Source organism: Panthera tigris, chromosome D3 (assembly GCF_018350195.1).
Source record: "Panthera tigris isolate Pti1 chromosome D3, P.tigris_Pti1_mat1.1, whole genome shotgun sequence".
Classification (NCBI taxonomy): domain Eukaryota; kingdom Metazoa; phylum Chordata; class Mammalia; order Carnivora; family Felidae; genus Panthera; species Panthera tigris.
In genome coordinates this window covers 21,064,661-21,078,131 of record NC_056671.1, presented here as the reverse complement: position 1 = coordinate 21,078,131, position 13,471 = coordinate 21,064,661, and the positions used below count along the sequence as shown (strand labels likewise).

Sequence of the window (13,471 nt, the reverse complement as noted above, 5' to 3'; positions counted from 1 at the left end):
GGTTACCATTTTCCACAATGATGTTTCTGAGTCTGGACACAAGGGGGCTCACAGGGCCCATTTCTGAGGGTTCAGGGGTGATGAGACCTGAGACCTGCCACCTGCACTGCCTGTGCCTTCTGCTCGAGACTCATAACTGTGACTTCTGCACAGCCTGGCCCCACGCAGCCATTCCTCTGCCCACCCCCTGACATCCACGGGCGGAGGCACCTAACTCGGGTTCAGTGAGGGGTCAGAGAGCTGGGGTATCATTTGCATGGACAGGCCCGCCCTCTCTCAGTGGATGAAAAGGGACAGATTAGGGGAGGTCTGCTCAGCTGTGGGGCACAGAAGACAGGATCGGTGATGGTCTCCACCATGGCTTGGTCTCCGGTCCTTCTCACCCTCCTTGCTCACTACACAGGTGATTGGATGTGGGGACAGGGGAAGGGGCTCTGGGAGGACACCTGGGCCCTGCTTCCACCCTCTTGTGTCCAGACCCCGGCTTTACCCTTTCTGTATCTCTTCATTTTCCAGGGTCCTGGGCCCAGTCTGTACTGACTCAGCCACCCTCGGTGTCAGGCTCCTTGGGCCAGAGGGTCACCATCTCTTGCACTGGAAGCAGCTCCAACATCGGCGGCAATTAAGTAAACTGGTACCAACAACTCTCAGGAACTGCTCCCAAACTCCTCATCTATCGTAATAGCAATCGACCCTCAGGGGTCTCGGATCGATTCTCCGGCTCCAAGTCTGGCAGCACAGGCACCCTGACCATCACTGGGCTCCAGGCTGAGGGGGAGGCTGATTATTACTGACTGTCTGCTGACATTATTCAACGTACTGACACAGTGCTCCACCCTGTGGGGAAGTGAGACAAAAACCTGCTGTCCCCACAGTGATGCACTTTCCATGTGCAGCCCCCACCTTCTGCCAACACAGCTGCTTCTCTAAAACGGAGGTCTGAAAGCCAAACCAGTGAACTTTCTCTGGAGTATGTGTCCTTGTCCTCTCAATTCATACACCAAACCCTGTCCCTGTAGGAGCACGTTTTCTGTTTGATGTGAACTGAGCAGAAATTCCTGGATGCTGGGGCCGATTGCCCTGGGGACAGAGTCCTTGAGGATTGTGCCTGCCTGCTGGGGCTGCCATAACATAATACCACCCAGTGGGTGAGCAAATCAAAAGATACTTTTTTTCTCACAGTATTGGATGCTAAATGTCCAAATTCAAGGTGGGGGCAGGCTTGATGTCCCCTGAGGTCTCTCTCCTTGGCTTGCAAATAGTTACATTCATCCTGGGTCCTCACGTGGCATTTCCTCGTGTGCTCACCCATGCTGTGTCTGCCACTTCTATAAAGTCTATGAAGTCACAATGTGGGTTTCCATATAAGAATCTTCGGGGATACATTTCGGTCCATATCAAAGCACCAGGACAGAACCAGCGACACAGAGCATACCAGTGTCTGTCTCAGGGTAGTCAATCATCCACATGCTCTACATGCGTGGCATTGAGAGAACCATCCCTACATGACCTATGTGGGCTCGGGGCTCAGATCACAGTACAGAAATGACAGGGAGGGTCCCCATGCTCACAGAGCTGACACCGTCTTGGGCAAGAAAGAGGACACATAAGCCAAATGTACCGTGTCTCACGCTGACTTCCCACATGGGGAAAATGTGTCTGCAGTCCCAGGTAATGCCCTCACAACATAACGTCTGGATGACAGAGACTGGCCCTTACGGACCCACTGGGAAGAAACCCCAGATATGAGGATGCCTGGATCAAACCACCCCACCCTCTGCCCTGACACCATCATGGCAACCGGGGAAGGGACACCTATTGCTTTGGGCAACACAGTGACTGTCTGCTGGGACCTGGACTCACTGACTAACCATGTAGTTGGGAGAGTTGGGGTCCAGGTAGAAGAAAATGATGGAAGCTTCACCAAAGAAGTCCCAGCCACCTATATCATCTTCCCTCCATCCTCCGTGTTATTCAGGTCAGAGCACGGACTATGGACCATCTGCACAGGGGACACAGGCCCGGGTCTTTATGTCTCATAAAACTACAGCTCAGCCCCCAGACCATTTGGATGCCCCTGCATCAGATCAACTGCAGCCCAACACACCCTCAGAGGCACGAGGTTCTGCCCTGAAATGCAAACAGTCCCATGAGAAGTAGAAAGCAGAAAACATATTCCTACTCTGATGGCCTCTTATTCCCAGAGGTTGTTAGAAGGTACAAAGTTTTCCAGAAACCTTAATGGTGACCATTCCAGACTGCCATGCATCTGAGACCTTTTCTTTTGCTCTCACTCTGTCGGGTGAGCAACAGACTCAGGGGCCAGTACAGGAACCACTCCTTTTATTCCACACACTCCATATTGGGCTGCTCCTGCTCTCAGGCTCCCTCAGTCACCTCTGTGTCATTGCTGAGTGTCCCCACTTCCCAGGGTCCTGGTCACAGGGAGTCAGAACACTGTCTGCCTGATTCCAGTGTCACTGTGACTCTGCCTCTGAAAGACACAAAGCTTACTATTAAGAGTCAGAAGGGGCGCCTGGGTGGCTCAGTTGGTTAAGCTTCCAACTCTTGGTTTTGGCTCAGGTCATGATCTCATGGTTCATGGGTTCAAGCCCCACGTCAAGCTCTGTGCTGACAGCATGGAGCCTGCCTGGGATTCTGTCTCCCTCTCTCTGCCCCTCCCCTGCTCTCTCTCTCTCTCTCTCAAAAATAAATAAATACACATTTAAAAAAGTTAAAAAAAAAGAGTCAGAAATGAACTCTCCTGTTTTTCCCACACTTGGAACACTCTTTGCCAGTGTCCCTCCTGAATGTTCTTTCTCTATTCATTAATGTCATGTTATATCTCCAGGTCTAGGGTCATTTCTTTTCCCAAATTCCACTCTTCCCTTTTTCCTTCCTCCCCTTCCACTAATTAGTTCATGAACCTATACCATCATCTCCTGTCTGTCGCCACAGTAATGTGGGGTGCATTGCAGGAAAAACACAGGGTCATTAAAGAAGAGTTTACTTCCTAGGAATCACTCTAGGATGTAAGAGAAGTCATTCATTTTTTAAAGAATTTGAAATGTTTATTTATTTTTTGAGAGAGAGACAGAGAGAGAGGGAGAGCATGAACAAGGGAGGGGCAGACAGAGGGAGACACAGAATCTGAAGCCGGTTCCAGGCTCTAAGCTGTCAGCACAGAACCTGAAGCGGGGCTCAAAGTCATGAACAGTGAGTGTGACCTGAGGGAAAGTTGGACAGTTAACCTACTGAGCCAGGCAGACCCCAGGAAAAGTCATTCTGCCCTTAAAGATTTCAGCTTGAAATGACTTTTTTTTTACATGTCAAATATTATTTTATGTATTTTTTTATTTTTTTAAATATGAAACTTATGGTCAAATTGGTTTCCATACAACATCCAGTGCCCATCACAACAGGTGCCCTCCTCAATACTCATCACCCACCCTCTCCTCCCTCTCACCCCCATCAACCCTCAGTTTGTTCTCAATTTTTAAGAGTCTCTTATGTTTTGGCTCCCTCCTTCTCTAACCTCTTTTTTTTTCTTCCCCTCCCCAATGGGTTTCTGTTAATTTTCTCAGGATCCACCTAAGAATGAAAACATATGGTATCTGTCTTTCTCTGCATGACTTATTTCACTTAGCATAACACTCTCCAGTTCCATCCACAGTGCTACAAAAGGCCGTAATTCATTCTTTCTCATTGCCACATCATATTCCATTGTGTATATAAACCACAATTTCTTTATCCATGCATTAGTTGATAGACATTTAGGCTCTTTCCATGATTTGGCTGTTGTTGAACGTGCTGCTATAAACATTGGGGTACAGGTGCCCCTAAGCATCAGCACTCTTGTATCCCTTGGGTAAATTCCTAGCAGTGTTATTGCAGCGTCATAGGGTCGATCTATTTTTAATTTTTTGAGGAACCTCCACACTCTTTTCCAGAGTGGCTACACCAGTTTGCACTCCCACCAAGAGTGCAAGAGGGTTCCCGTTTCTCCACATCCTCTCCAGCATCTATAGTCTCCTGATTGGTTCATTTTAGTCACCCTGACTGGCGTGAGGTGGTATCTGAGTGTGGTTTTGATTTGTATTTCCCTGATGAGGAGCAAAGTTGAGCATCTTTCCATGTGCCTGTTGGCCATCTGGATGTCTTCTTTAGAGAAGTGTCTATTCATGTTTTCTGCCCATTTCTTCACTGGATTATTTGTTTTTCGGGTGTGGAGTTTGGTGAGCTGTTTATAGATTTTGGATACTAGCCCTTTGTTCGACATGTCATTTGCAAATATCTTTTCCCATTCCATTGGTTGCCTTTTAGTTTTGTTGACTGTTTCCTTTGCTGTACAGACGTTTTTTACCTTGATGCAGTCCCAGTAGTTCATTTTTGCCTTTAATTCCCTTGCCTTGGGGATGTGTCAAGTAAGAAATTGTTGCGGCTGAGGTCAGAGAGGTTTTTTCCTGCTTTCTCCTCTAGAGTTTTGGTGGTTTCATGTCTCACATTCAGGTCCTTTATCCATTTTGAGTTTGTTTTTGTTAATGGTGTAAGAAAGTGGCTTAGTTTCCTCCTCTGCACGTTGCTGTCCAGTTGTCCCAGCATTTGTTAAAGAGATTGTCTTTTCTCCACTGGATATTCTTTCCTGCTTTGTCAAAGATCAGTTGGCCATACTTTTGTGGGTCTAATTCTAGGGTTTCTATTCTATTCCATTGGTCTAAGTGTCTGTTTTTGTGCCAATACCATGCTGTCTGCATGATTACAGCTTTGTAGTAGACGCTAAAGTCTGGGATTGTGATGCCTCCCGCTTTGGTCTTCTTCTTCACAGTTACTTTGGCTATTCGGGGCCTTTTGTGGTTCCATACAAATTTTAGGATTGCTTGTTCTAGCTTTGAGAAGCATGCTGGTGCAATTGTGATAGGGATTGCATTCAATGTGTAGATAGCTTTGGGTAGTATTGACATTTTAACAATATTTATTCTTCCAGTCCCTGAGCACGGAATGTTTTCCCATTTCTTTATATCTTCTTCAATTTTCTTCATAAGCTTTCTATAGTTTTCAGCATACAGATCTTGTACATCTTTGGTTAGGTTTATTTCTAGGGATTCTTTAGTAGGGTGATCTTTAACCTCCATGCTTTCGGAGGTTTTCCAGACTTTTTCCTGTGGTGGATTTCAAGCTTCATAGCATTATGGTCTGAAATTATGCATGGTATGATCTGAATTCTTTTATACTTATGAAGGGCCATTTTGTGACCCAGTATGTGATCTATTTTGGAGAATGATCCATGTGCACTTGAGTAGAAAGTATATTCTGTTGCTTTGGGATGAAGAGTTCTAAATATATTTAAGTCCATCTGATCTAATGTGTCATTCAGTACCCTTGTTTCTTTATTGATCCTGTGTCTAGATGATCTATCCATTGTTGTAAGGGGGGTAATAAAGTCCCCTGCAACTGCCACATTCTTATCAAAAAGGTTGCTTGGGGCACATGGGTGGCTCAGTCAGTTAAGCGTCCGACTTCAGCTCAGGTCATCATCTCGTGGTCCATGAGTTCGAGCCCCGCGTCGGGCTCTGTGCTGACCACTCAGAGCCTGGAGCCTGTTTCGGATTCTGTGTCTCACTCTCTCTGACCCTCCCCCATACATGCTCTGTCTCTCTGTCTCAAAAATAAATAAAGTTAAAAAAATATAAGTTTGCTTATGTTTGTGATGAATTGTTTCATATATTTGAGGGCTCCCGTCTTCAGTGCATGGCCTTTTATAATTGTTAGCTCTTCCTGATGGAGAGACCCTGTAATTGTTATATAATGCCCTTCTTCATCTCTTGTTACAGCCTTTAATTTAAAGTCTAGTTTGTCTGATATAAGCATGGCTACTCCAGCTTTCTTTTGACTTCCAGTGGCATGATAGATAGTCTTCATCCATTCACTTTCAATCTCAAGGTGTCCTCAGGTCTAAAATGAGTTTCTTGTAGACAACAAATAGATGGCTCTTGTTTTTTTATCCATTCTGATACCCTATGTCTTTTGGTTGGAGCATTTAGTCCATTTACATTCAATGTCATTACAGAAAGATATGGGTTTAGAGTCATTGTGATATCTGTAGATTTCATGCTTGGAGTGATGTGTCTGGTACTTTGTGGTCCTTGCAACATTTCCCTCACAGAATCCCCCTTAGGATCTCTTGTAGGGCTGGTTTAGTGGTGATGAATTCCTTCAGCTTTTGTTTGTTTGGGAAGACCTTTGTCTCTCCTTCTCGTCTGAATGACAGACTTGCTGGATAAAGGATTCTCAGCTGTATAATTTTTCTATTCATCACATTGAAGATTTCCTGCCATTCCTTTCTGGCCTGCCAAGGTTCAGTAGATAGATCCGTCAGTAGTCTTATCGGACTCTCTTTATATGTTAGAGTGTGTTTATCCCTAGCTGCTTTCAGAATTTTGTCTTTATCCTTGTATTTTGCCAGTTTCGCTATGATACGTTGTGCAGAAGATCGATTCAAATTACGTCTGAAGGGAGTTCTCTGTGCCTCTTGGATTTCAGTGCCTTTTTCCTTCCCCAGATCGGGGAAGTTCTCAGCTATGTTTTGTTCAAGTACCCCTTCAGCCCCTTTCTCTCTCTCTTCCTCTTCTGGAATTCCTATTATACGGAGATTGTTGTGTTTCATTGCATCACTTAGTTCTCTAATTCTCCCCCTCACACTCCTGGATTTTTTTTATCTCTCTTTTTCTCAGCTTCCTCTTTTTCCATAATTTTATCTTTTAATTCACCTATTCTCCTCTGTGCCTCTTCATTCCGAGCTGTGGTCACCTGCATATTACTTTGCACCTCATTTATAGCACTTTTGAGCTCCTCATGACTGGTTCTTAGTCCCTTGATCTCTGTAGCAATAGATTCTCTGCTGTCCTGTATGCCTTTTTCAAGCCCGGCGATTAATTTTATGACTATTATTTTAAATTCATGTTTCGTTATATTGCTGAAACAGTTTTTGATCAATTTGTTAGCTGTCGCTACTTCCTGGAGTTTCTTTTGAGGAGAATTCTTCCATTTCATCATTTTGGATAGTCCCTGGAGTGGTGTGGAACTGCAGGGCTCTTCCTCTGTACTGTCTGGAGTAACCTGTTTGGTGGGCGGGGCCACAGTCAGACCTGATGTCTGCCCCCAGCCCACCCCTGGGGCCACAGTCAGACTGATGTGTACCTTATCTGCCCTTCTCCCACGGACAGGACTCTCTGTGGAGAGGTGTGGCCCCTGGCTGGGCTACTTGCACACTGCCGGGCTAGCGGTGCTGCTTAGATGGGATCTGGTGTATTAGCCCGAGTGCATCCGAAAAGTGCGCCAGGGCGGAAGGGACAGGCTCAGCTCAGTTTGCTGTGGGTGGTCCCCTGCAGGAGGGTCCCTGCAGCACCAGGAGGGAAGCAGGCAGACTCATCAAAGGGATGGATCCACAGAAGCAGAGCCTTGGGTGTTTGCGCGTGCAAGCAAGTTTGGTGACAGGAACTGGTTCCATTAGGGAGTTTGAGTGGGGATGGGAGAGGGAGATGGCGGTGGCTAGAGCCTTTGTTCCCCGGGAGGTGAACTCTGTCTGCCGGGGCTCAACAACTCTCCCTCTTGGTGTCTTCCTGCCCTCCCCACTGGCCGAGAGCAGGGCTGTTGACTTTTAACATTCCAGATGTCAAGTCCCGCTGGCTGTCAGAACTCATGGAATCCGGCCTCTCCAATTTGCAAGCCAGACTCGGGGGCTCTGTTTTGCTGGGTGGGCTGATTGCCCCTCCACCGCCCCAGCTCCCTCCCACCAGTTTGTGTAGGGCACACTGCCTCTCCACCCTTCCTACCCTCTTCCATGGGCCTCTTGTCTATGCTTGACTCCGGAGAGTCCATTCTGCTAGCCTTCTGATGGTTTTCTGGGTTATTTAGGCAGATGTGGGGGGAATCTAAGTGATCAGCAGGACGCGGTGAGCCCAGCATCCTCCTATGTGGCCATCTTCTCTGATTGGCCTGCCTACATATACAAAATTCTAAAGATTCTACCAAAAAACTCTCAGAACTGACAATTAATTCAATAACATCACAGGATACAAAATCAATGTACAGAACTCTGTTGCATTTCTATACACTGATAATGAAGCCACAGGAAGAGAAATTAAGAAATCAATCTCATTGCAGATTGAACCGAGAATAATAAGATACCCAAAAATAAACTAACCGAAGGGGTGAAAGACTTTTACTATGAAAACTATAAAGGATTGATGAAAGAAATTGAAGATGACACAAGAAATGAACAAACATCCCTGCTCATGGATTGGTAGAACAAATATTGTTAAATTATTTATACTACCCAAATCAATCTACAGATTTAAGGCAATTCCTATCAAAATGCCAAAAGCCTTTTTCACAGAACTAGAACAAACAGTCCTAAAATTTGTATGGAACCACAAAAGTTCCCAAAGAGTGAAACAGTCTTGAAAAAGAAAACCAAAACTGGAGGTATCACCATTCCAGATTTCCATTTATATTAGGAAACTATAGTAATCGAAACCGTATGGTAATGGCACAAAAACAGACCAAAAAAATGAAACAGAATAGAAATCCCAGAAATAAGCCCAAGATTATATGACCAGTCAACGTTTGACAAAGGAGGCAAGATTACGGAATGGGAAAAAGACAGTCTTGTCAACAAATGGTGCTGGGAAATCTGGACAGCTACATGTAAAGAGCGAAACCAGACCACTTTCTTCCCCCATACATAAAAATGAACTCCAAATGGATTAAAGACCTAAATGTGAGGCCTGAAACCATAACAATTCTAGAGAGAACAGGCAGTTATCCCTCTGACATTGGCTGTAGCAACATTATTCTAGGGGTATCTCCTCAGGCAAGGGAAATCAAGAAAAAATAAACTATTGGGACTACATCAAAATAAAAAGCTTCTGCAGAATGAAGAAAGAAATCGACAGAACTAGAAGGAAACCTGTTGAATGGGATTATTCAAGGTCACTAACTTTTGCAAAGGAACCCTACACGCACTAGCTGACTGATGGGTGGTTCCATGATTTTTCCCTCTGACCCCTTCTCAGAATGTAAAAGGCCTTCCCAGTCCCAGACTCACCATAACAAGGGATGAACTCGTTGCCGCTGTATTACAACAAAAGTTCTCCCTTTTCACCTTTATTCATTTTTCCTCTTGAGCAGCTGGTGACCCTGTGAGGGCCCCCCATCATCTCTGTGGACAACGTCTCCATTGCAGTTACTGCTGCTCAGAAAGTGATGGGGATGAGGACAGTCTGATACTTATAAGTATGTAGGCTGGAGAATGGCTCTTCCACCTACCCTGAAGCTCTGTTCAGGGTGTTTTGAGAGCCCTTAGGTACAAGGAGAAGGATGTTCACCATCCTTGATGGGGAGTAAAGACTCCGTTTGGATACATGTCTTCTTATTTCAGGGAAGTCACAAAATACATGTGACATATATTTGCAGCCAACAAAGGATTGCAATAAGGAGGAAATTTGGGGCATAGTCTTCTTTATACATATTCCTTTCTACTGAAAATGGAAGGTGATTTAAGGAGAGAACTATTTGGGTTTTTTTTTTTTAATTAAAAGGTAAGACTTCTCAATAGTAAGGAAACAATGTCAATCTAAAAACTGCAGATTATCTCAACAAAGGTGATATTCATGTGATATAAATAAGCTTGAGAAAAGCTGTTCAACATCATATGTTAGCAAGAAATTGCACAAAAACACAGCAATGACATAGTATTACATACCCATTAGAATGGCCAAAATCAAAACCAGGATGACACCAACGTCTGGCCAGGATGTGGAGCAACGGAACTCTATTTCATTGGTCAGGGGAATTCAGGATGGTACAGCTACTTTGGAAAAGAGTTTGGCAATTTCTTTTAAAACTGAAGATTCTCTGAATTCTTGCCATTTGCAACAAACATGGATGGAACTAGAGGGTAGTATGCTAAGCGAAATTAGCCAGAGAATACCAATATAAAATGATTTCACTCACATGGGGAATGTAAGATACAAAACAAATGAACACAAGGGAAGGGAAGCTAAAATAATATAAAAACAGGGAGGGGTACAAAACATAAGAGGCTCTTAAATATAGAGAACAACCTAAGGGTTGCTGGAGGTGTTGTAGGAGGGGGGATAGGCTAAATGGACAAGGGGCATTAAGAAGACATTTGTTGGGATGAGCACGGCTTGTTCTATATAGGGATGAACCACTGGACCTTACTCCCCAAATCATGATTATTGCTAACTAACTTGGATGTAATTAAAAAAAAATTTTTTTTACACCCAAAAATGAAAACCAAACAAACAAAACCCCGGATCATTGTCTTGCTTTAAAATCCAGGGATCATGCATCTCTGCATTTACCTAAAGGAGTTAAAAACAATGTGTACAAAAAAACCCTGCACATGTATGTGGACAGTGGCTTTATGCATAACTGCCCACACCTGGCAGCAGCCAATCGCAATGTCTTTCAGGAGGTGACAGGTGAGTAAACCCCAACGATAGAATATTGATCAGGGCTACAAAGATATGAGGCACCAAGACATAAAAAGACACGGAGGACATTTTGTTGCACGTTGCTAAATGAAAGCAGCCAACGCGTAATGGCTGCATGCTGTGTGACTCCAAGGATGTAACATTCTCCAAAAAGACAAATCTATTTAGACAATAAAAGAATTAGTGGTTGCAAGGGGTTGAGCATAGGGAAGGATGCACAACTGGAGCACAGAGGTTTTTTGTGGGAGTGGAAGTGTTCTTTGTGGTTCTAAAATGGACACATATCAGTGTACAGGTCTTGAACCTAAAGTGAACAACGTCAAGAGTGAGCTTTGCTGTTGTAAATATAGACTTTGGGTGACAATGACTTGTCAGTGTTGCTTCATGGTGTATAACAAGTAACCACACTCAGGCTAGAGTTGGATGATGAGAAAGACATGGTGGTGGAGGGGGTTGGTGTATTTGGAAACTCTGGAATTTCCACTAAATTCTTCTGTGACAATAAATCATAAAGTTTATTGATGTTTTTAAGTATTCAGTGGGCAATACCAAACATATGGGCATGTCTGGGTCTTGGGCAGCAGGGGGCGCTGTGGCCTGTCTCTGAACCTTGTGTGCTGTGATCCCAGCTGGGAGCCACCTGGCTCTGGTTCTCACTGTGGCTTAGCCTCTGGGTGCTCACAGGCCCTTGGGGAGCCCCAGGTCAGGCCCCACAGCTTTCGCTCCATCCCCTCCTGGGGTGAGATTTCCAGACAAGGGTCAGCTTCAGGGTTCAGGCTGGGGCTGGCCAGCCAGGGGGAGGGGGCTGGTTTGCATGAAGGGTCTCTCCCTCCCTTTGGGCTGCTGGAGGAAATAAGAGAGACTCTGGGAGCCTGGCTGAGGGACATTGAGGACACACTGCTGAGCAGGGGTCTCCACCATGGCCTGGGGTCCTTCCTGCTCACACTGCTGGCTCACTGCACAGGTGGCTGGAGGCTGGGATCAGGGCTGGAGACGAGAGGACTGTGGAACCATGTATGGGCCCTGTCAACTGACCCCTCTCACTCGCCCCGTGTCTCTCTTCTGACTTGCAGCGTCCTGGGCCCAGTCGGTGGTGACTCAGCCATCTGCAGTGTCCAAGCCTGTGAATAAGACTGTTACCATCTCCTGCATGGGAAGCAGCAGCAATGTTGGGGCTGGAGGTGTGTCCTGGTACCAGCAGCTCCCAGGCAGTGTCCCCAACGTTGTCATCTATGGTAGCAGTGCTCGGCTTGCTTGGGTCCCATCTAGATTCTCAGGCTCCAGGTCAGGGAAGGTGGCCTCCCTGAGCATCTCTAGCCTCCAGGTTGAGGATGAGGCTGATTATTACTGCTCAGTGTGGGACCACAGTCTCAAAGCTCACACTGCTCCAGGCCTGTGGGGAAGGGAGACCAAAACCTGCTGTCCCCTCAGCAATGGGACTTCCTGTGAAGCTCACACCCCTTGGCCAACACAGCTGCTTCTTTGCCTGTTTCTTGTAATAGTGGAGTCTTAGACAAGGCTAGGGAATTTTGTCTAGAAATAATGTCCTTGTTCTCTCAAATTGTGCCCGTAAACCCAGCCCTACTCTGCAAAGCATCGTCTGATTTTCTTCCGTTGGGCAGGATTTACTGCACACCTGGGGTCAGGCTGTCCTGGGAATTGAGTCCCCGTTGGGTAGACCCCGGCAGATCCCATGTGCTCCTGTTCTGGATAGGTGACTGTACAGAGATCTGTCCCTCCACACCATCTGGTGAACACCAAGTATGTGCCAGGCATGACCCTTGGGCTTAAGTACAGCGTGAGTGCGCTAGGGACAATCTATGTCCTCATGTTGCTGAAAATGTCCTGGGAGAGAAAGAGGACAAAGAAGTATGAATAGCAACACAAATAAGATGTTTCTGGAGTGTCAACAAGGGTGAGGCAGTTAGGTGAACCTGGAACATTGGAGGGGTTGACAGGAAACCCCAGAATCTGATGTGCTGTGATGATGTCTCAGTGCTGCATAGATGATCAAGGAGCCAGAGGGGAGCGTGAGGAGGGGACCAGGCAGAGGCTGTTGACTGTGTCCCCATCAGACCCCTCCTCCTCAGGTCAGGGGTCCAGCAGAACTGAATGGCAACATGCAGAAGAATGAAACTGGATCTCTTTCTTGCACCATACACAACAATAAATCCAAAATGTATGGAAGACTATATGTGAGACAGGAAACCATCAAAATCCTAGAAGAGAACACAGGCCTAAACTCTTTGACCCGGCTGGAGAAACTTCTTATGAGACACATTGCTGAAGGCAAGAAAGCAAACGCAAACATGAATTACTGGGACTTCATCAAGACAAAACGCTTCTGCACAGCAAACAATCAACAAAATGAAAAGGCAGCCTAGAGGATGGGAGAAGGTATATGCAAAAAACATATCTGATAATAGGTTAGTATCCAAAATCCATAAAGAATTTTTCAACCTCAACACCCCAAAAACAAATAACCCATTTAAGAAATGGGCAGAAGACACGAATAGACACTTTTACAAAGAAGTCATCCAGATGGCTAACAGATACTCAACATCACTCGTCCTCAGGGATATAAAAATGAAAACCACATGAGAATCCACCTCATACCTGTCAGAATGGCTACAATTAAAAACACAAGGAATAACAGGTGTTGTCAAGGATGCAGAGAAAGGGGACCCTCTTGCATTGTTTATGGGAATGCAAACTGGTGTAGTCACTCTAGAGAAGAGTACGGATATTCCTCAAGAAACTAAAAATAGGAATACCCTATGATCCAGCAATTGTACTATTAGTTCTTTACCCAAAAGATACAAAAGTATAGGTTGAAAGGGGTACATGCACCCCAATGTTTATAGTAGCTTTATTAACAATAGCCAAACTACGGAGAGAGCTCAAATGTCCATCACCTGATAAATGGATAAGGACACGGTCTGTATCTGCAA

The 13,471-nt window shown here is 45.4% G+C and overlaps 2 pseudogenes; both read left to right on the top strand.

Annotated features, from left to right (window-relative positions):
* The first annotated feature begins 319 nt into the window (after positions 1-319).
* Positions 320-805, top strand: LOC122232813 (annotated as a pseudogene).
* Positions 806-11,439: 10,634 nt separating this feature from the next.
* On the top strand, positions 11,440-12,033 carry LOC122232369 (annotated as a pseudogene).
* The last annotated feature ends 1,438 nt before the right edge of the window (positions 12,034-13,471 follow it).